Source organism: Lygodium microphyllum, chromosome 10, assembly GCF_053477565.2.
Source record: "Lygodium microphyllum isolate KBCC chromosome 10, Lygodium_microphyllum_v1.1.10, whole genome shotgun sequence".
Taxonomy (NCBI): Eukaryota; Viridiplantae; Streptophyta; class Polypodiopsida; order Schizaeales; family Lygodiaceae; genus Lygodium; species Lygodium microphyllum.
Window position 1 is genome coordinate 40,327,107 of NC_141144.1, and position 7,008 is coordinate 40,334,114.

The 7,008-nt window shown below is 40.6% G+C and overlaps 1 pseudogene; it reads right to left on the reverse strand.

Moving 5' to 3' along the window:
• Window positions 1–4,089: 4,089 nt before the first annotated feature.
• Window positions 4,090–4,747, reverse strand: LOC148029916 (U3 snoRNP-associated protein-like EMB2271 pseudogene; annotated as a pseudogene).
• Window positions 4,748–7,008: the final 2,261 nt, after the last annotated feature.

Genomic DNA, 7,008 nt, shown 5'->3' on the forward strand with positions numbered 1-7,008 from the left:
GCTCCATATATACCTCTTCTTGCAAATCACCATGCAAGAAGGCATTCTTTACATCCATCTGATGTAAAGACCATTCCTTTGATGCAGCCATAGCAATGACTGCTCTTATGGTTGCCATCCTTGCAACCGGACTGAATGTTTCTTCATAATCAATGCCATATATTTATGCATACCCCTTGACTACTAATCTTGCCTTGTATCTATTCACAGAACCATCTGCATTGTGCTTCACCTTATAAACCCACTTACAACCAATTGCATTCTTACCTTTAGGCAAAGGTACCAATTCCCATGTAGCATTTGCTTCCAAGGCATCCATTTCTTCATCCATGGCTTTCTCCCATTTTTCTTTTCCCATGGCTTGCTCAAAATAAGTGAGTTCTGGTTCCTATATCACTTTGACCATATAGGCATAGTGAATGGCTATAAATCCATCATATTTCAGCCTATCCGCACAGGATACCTAGCTCGGGTAGACCTAAGCAAAGTAGGTCCACTCCCATGTGCTCTCAAAACATCCCTAGTCTTCCTTACTCTAGGTGTAACAATAGAAGGAATACCCAACTCATCATCAATGCTCTGTTCTGAGCCACTGGATTCACCATCCACATAAGAGTGACCTGCATTCACATCAAACATGGGCTGATCTACCTTCTCTTTTCCTTTTCATGAAACCTGCATACCATTATCTGCATTGTTTTGAGGAGATTCTCCTGATCTCAATATGCCTATCCATGGCGAAGAATGTGAACCACTGCTAGAGGACACTCCAAGTCCACTAATATTTTGTGACTGCTGCTGTGAATTCTGTGCAGCATTACCATTTTATGCATCTACATCATCAATCACATTTATTGGTTTATACCAGCTACTCATCTCTTCAAAAACAACATCTCTGCTCACTATGAACTTACGACTAGAAGGGTTATAGCATCTATACCCTTTCTGCTGCAGAGAGTAACTAATAAAGATGCAGTTCTCAGCTTTTGGATCCAACTTGGATCACAACTTATCTCGCACATGAACATAGGCAATGCAACCAAAAATCTTCAAATGAGAAATATCTGGTTTCCTACCAGTATACCTCTCCTCTGGAGTCATCCCATGTATTGCTGCAGTGGGAGTCCTGTTCATTATGTAGACTGTTGTAGCAACTACTTCAGCCCAGTAAAAATCTGGCAAGTCTTTTTCGTTGACCATGGCACGAGATACCTCTCCAATATGCCTGTTTTCTCTTTCTGCAATTCCATTGTGTTGTGGGGTATGACTGCATGAATATTGTTGCTTTATGCCATGCTCCTGCATGAACCTTGCAAACTCATTTGAGAGGTATTCTCCCCCTCCATCTGACCTTAGGCATTTTATTTGCACGCATGTTTCTTTTTCAACCATAGCTTTAAGAGTTTTAAATGCCCAAAAACTTCACTTTTCTTTTACATAAAATACACCCAAACTTTTCTGCTATAGTTATCAATAAAAGTGATAAAATAATGATAGCCTCCAAGAGATGCAGCTTTAGTAGTCCACACATCGGAGTGGATTAATTCCAATGGCTTCTTACTCTCTTGAACATGTCTAGGAAATGGTTTCCTTGCCTATTTTCCAAATTGACAGGCTTCACATACCTTATGCATTTCTGCAACCTTGAATTTAGGCAATCCTGCAACAATATTTTGGGCTTGCATTGATTTAAGTTGCTGTACATTAACATGACCAATGCTTTTATGCCAGATATCAATATCTGCAACTACACCGGTCCCATGTGCAAACATTGTTGCACTCAATTCAGGCATGTCTGCATCCAACGTAAATATTCTGCCCTTCTTCTTTTCTTTTGCTATCAAAACCTATATTTTTCATATCCTCAACAAAGCATCCATGAGAATTAAATCTGACCTGCAAGCCCTGCTCAACCATTTGACCAACAGAAACCAGGTTCTTGGTGATATTCGGGACATGAAATACATCCGACAGGTATTTCTTTTTCCCATCCTGCATTGACAAAGGAATTTTTCCAATCTGCACAATAGGATGTGCAGTATCATCACCAGTCTCCACAAATCCTGGTTTTTCCATTTTCCTTGCATCCTGCATCCATTCTGCATGACCTGTCATGTGGTTTGATGCACCTGAGTCAACATACCACACATCGTTTCTTTCTTCTGCACTTGTCACAGAATTGGTCATGTGATGTACCATAAACAAATGCTCATTTCTGTCATCACCCTATCTACTAGAAGATATATAATTCCCCTGTTGCAATTTTCCATTCATGATGTCATTCTGCTTTTTATAGTAGTCTTTAGCCATATGACCCATTTTACCACAGTAGTAGCATTCAACATTGCTGTTTGCATTTTGGGCTCTTTGCCATCCACCACAACCTCTTTGGCTCCCCCTGCCTCTAGAGTTACCATGTCCTCCTCCATAGGACTGGTTTTCTTGAGTTTGCTGCATATTCTGATTTCTACCACGGCCTCCAGATCGGCCTCCTCTACCTCTGCCTCTACCTCTTCCAGCATTTGAGTAGAAGACAGCTTCTTTTGAAGTTCCTCCTAAAGAAGATGCACCACCATTTCTCTGCTCCTCAGAAATTAGAAGAGCAATCAACTCCTCAAAATCAGGAAATCTTTCACGACGGAAATGGATGTTCGGAACTGTGCATAATCCTTTCCTAGACCATTCAAGGTCACAGAAACTAAATCATCATCTTCCACTGGCGACCCAATGGAAGCAAGTGCATTTGCAATCTTCTTCACCTTCATGTGGTAGTCATTGATGCTCATACTTTCTCTTTGCACATTGTGCAACTCTTGCTTGAGCTGCATTTTCCTGGCTTGCGTATTTGCGTTATACATTTTTTACAAAGTATCCCATGCCTCGTTTGGCATACTTGCATCTTGAATATGCACAATCATAGAGTCTGAAATGCTGATAGACAGACAGTACATAACTTTCCTGGCTCTCTCATGCCATGCTTTAAATGCCTGCATTTGCTGTTGATTGGGAACATCAGGAATAACTGGTTCTTCTTCATTTCCTGCAACAAATTCCCAATGTCCTTTTCCCATAAGGAAATTCGTCATTCTAAACTTCCATGCTTGGAAGTTATTCTTGTCAAGCTTTTCAGTGACAATCTATGAAAGAGAATCAGACGTCATTACAGAACACTGCAAAAAATTCTGTCACTGCAAAGAACACAGCTTCAGCCTCACAAGGGCAAATCTGCAAAACTGACGAAAGTGGTATTTGACCACACAGTCACTTCCTAGTGACGATTTTGCATCAATAGGCAACAAGGATGATTCTATAACTCCCAATGTCTCTGCGCACAAGCATACGATGCAATTTCTACAGTAACTTTTCACCGACCTGTAGAACAGTGGTCGCACAGCATAAAACAGGGCCTTTTCCTGAGTGTGTGCAGAAAACTTTCGCCTCCAAAACAGACCCTCTTGCTACACCACTGTCGAAGGGTTTTTGAAAGCAAAGTCGCAACCACAGAGGACCTTGACTAATTTCAAGATGGAAGATCAATCAAGTGAATGAATACAAATCTGCAACAGCAACTCCATCATAATGTGCGATGTTGATCAGTTGGAAAGATCAATAGTGTTCATGGTCATGTTCAACCTTTTGTATTGAGTAAATCAGCAATCCTTCATAAACGAGGAAGAAGCGCACACAGCAGGGAAAAGAAGTTGATAGTTATCAATATTTGTATCACCCTCAAGCCAACACTACATCTATTCTCCAAGATGTGTCAGCAGTCATCTTTGAATATCTTCTTATACAGGTTTAACAGAATGTTATTGTTGAAAGGTAGGTAGCCAGTGAAACCTCAATTTAGTAAATAAGTTCAAAGACATTCAGTAATATTAGTTTCTTCTCTGTCACATACTGTTCATCAGAATCATTGAATACTGCTTATACATCATCAACATGAATGTTTTGGAAATCTGCAACAAGTGTCTCTGGTTTGTAGCTTTTCCTAAGCTATGAATCCTGAAGAATCAGAAGATATTCAATGCAGCGACTGTTTTGTTTTGGGCTTTAAATGACTTCCTTTCACTTTCCACAGACAAAGATCTATTCTGCCAGGCAGTCAATCGTCAGAACTTCACTTTGATGACCATAGAGAGTATCCATGTAAGACCTATCTTCTACACTCCACAATTTGATAGTGCGGTCAAATGAAGCTGACATGAGCTCTTGAGCTCCCTGTCTGAAAACAAGTGAAGAAATAGCCCCTCTGTGTCCTGGAAAGACCTGAATGTGTTCTCTTGTACGTGTATCCCATAAATGTATGTTTCGGTCAAGTCCACCACTTGCCAAATATCTGCCATCAGAACTTACAGCCAAAGCCAGTACACTTCGGCTACCTGATCCTTTCTGGCTTCTGTTAGGGCCTATAGGCTTTTTTAGCTTCACCAGGCCAATTGTATTTCTCACTTGTTCCAGTCTCAACATCCCAATGGACAATTAATCCATCTTTGGAAGCTGAAAATCCACATGCATCATCATCAGTCAGTGCAACCGATGTCACTGCCTGCCTGTGGCGCCTTCCTACGTTTCTTCCTTCCAAAGGAGTTGCTGGCTCAATAAGTCTGCCAGCTAATTTGCGCTGTGCCTGGCCACTTTCTTCAAGCTGTGCCTGTTGAAGTAAATCGGCCACCAGGGAGTCCTTGTTCCCGACAGTTACTTCCTCTCCTTCTTCGTTCTCATTATCCAATGCCTTCGTCTTCATTCAAGCTCTACTGTGTCTCCTGCTACCATCTTCGATTTCTTCCCCTTTCCATTATTACTACAGGTCGGCTCCTTCAGCATGTTTGTCAATGTTTCAGTCCGTCGGCTTTCGATGACACCATCCTTCTCTTTTGTTGCATTCTTCATTGTCGGCTTCTCCTCATCGTCCCCTTCGTCATCCGATTCCCATTCGTATCCTTCTCCCCTGTTCTCCTCGTGTTCCCTCCTCTCTTATCTTCTTCCGCCTTAGCAGTTCGGAGTTAAGCTCTTTCAGCAATTTTCTGCACCTGTTGATCCTTAGCCAGCAAAAGCATAATTGGTAATATCCCTCTCTTTTTCCCAGTAGATTCCCCTCTCTGTTTTTCCCCCCGTCCTTTGCTTTTTCTCCCACACTCCCGATACACTACGCTCCCTTTTTTTTTTAAAGAAACGCGCCTTCTCCCAATTAAGCACTCCCTCCAAAGCTCTTTGTTTACTCGCTTATTTGAATACTGTCCAACAAAGAAGCATACCATAACACGACCAGAGCGGACGACTTCATATTGCATCCATGATCACCGAACTGCCATGCGACGATCAATATTATTTCCAGTAGAAAATACACCAATGAAGAGTTCATTCCTCCTCTTGGGAGGTAAAGGAGGTGCTTTTGAGAAACTTCAAAATTCACTTGTCTAACATCCTCTGATGTTAGCAGGCCAGTGGCCATGACTGAAATGGGTTTGACATTGCCTTTTAACTTGACATCTACAACCAATGATGGTTTCAAGTTCTGCCGATACTCGAAGGAAGTAATGTGCTTTCCATTCACGGTCATGTGAAAGCCTTCTTCAATGAAGTAGTTCCTACATAGAAAGCTTCACCCACATCATTCTTAGCCCACAACACACTTGTGTTCCTCCACACTTGATATCTCAGAACCAGCTCTATTCAAAGAACCACTATTCAACTGATCCCTTGTTCTCTCTCCAAAACATTCCTGTAAACTGCTTTTAAATCATTAGGAATCTACTGAACTTTCTGTATAAATCCATCTTCAACTCTAAGTTCCAAAGTCCCATGTCAATCAGATCATTATTGATTAATTCCTCCTACTCCAAACCCTCTTCCACGTAGAACAAAAGTATAAACACAACAATTAAATATGTACAAAGTATCAAATCCCACACACAACTTTTGGGTGGTTTTCACACCTCGAATGCGTAGCAATATGACACCGCGAAGGGTGCCTCAATCTGAGACAATTGTTGAGTGTTGAAATGACCTGTTTTTTGGTTGATTTTTGTTGTTTTTGAGAGCTGAATGGTTGATTTTATGAGATGATTGATTGGTTTGAAAGTGGTTTGAGAGTGTTTTGGAGAGGTTGGAATGGTTTTATTGAGTTCATGATGTTTATTAGTGGAGATGTGAAGTTCTGATATGTTCTGATAGGTTTTGATTGGTTCTGTATACCTTCTGTTTTGTTCTGTTTTGTTCTGTTTTCTCTCTGTAAAGGAGGGATGGAGTATTGATTGATAGAGATTGAGATCTTGTGAAAGCTTATTAAATAGTTTTTGAGAGTTTGGAATGGTTTGAGTATGAGTTATGAGGTTTTGATGACCTTCGTAACCTTCTGTAGATCTTCTGTAGAGCTTCTGTCTCTGTACTGTAGCTATTCTGGTACTGTACTGTGACTGTTCTGTATGCTTCTGTATGTGTTCTGATGAATGTATGTGTAGCTTGGGAAAGTTTTCTAGCCTTGGAAAGAGGTGAATACAAGTGCAAAAGAGCTAAAAGAAGTGAAAGAAGTAGCTGCTGAAGACTCAAGTAAAGACTGCAGTGAAGTGACAGTAGTGAGCTATGAAGAGACACTGTAGTGGCTCTGGTGACTCTTCATATCAGACATACCTCTTGGGAGGGGTATCCACAACCTAAGAAGGATTATTGAGAGTGATTATGAGAGATTTTAGTGAGGATATGATGTATTATTGATGGAGAGAGAGAGAGTAAGAGATAGCCAATTCTACTAAAACGGAGTGATTGTATATGAGAGATTGAGAGAGAAGACTATGAAGATATTGAAGATGAATACTATGTGATATATTTCCATTCAAAGATGGTGTATTCCTTTGCTTTCTTTGTTATATTGATGGATTTTGTGAAGATATTGAAGAATATGGTTGATTCTATCAAATCCATGGGAGATCTACATGATACTGCATGAAGATTTGTTGTGCCTGGTATTCTTTTCTTCATTGTGATCATATGAAACTTAATAAACAA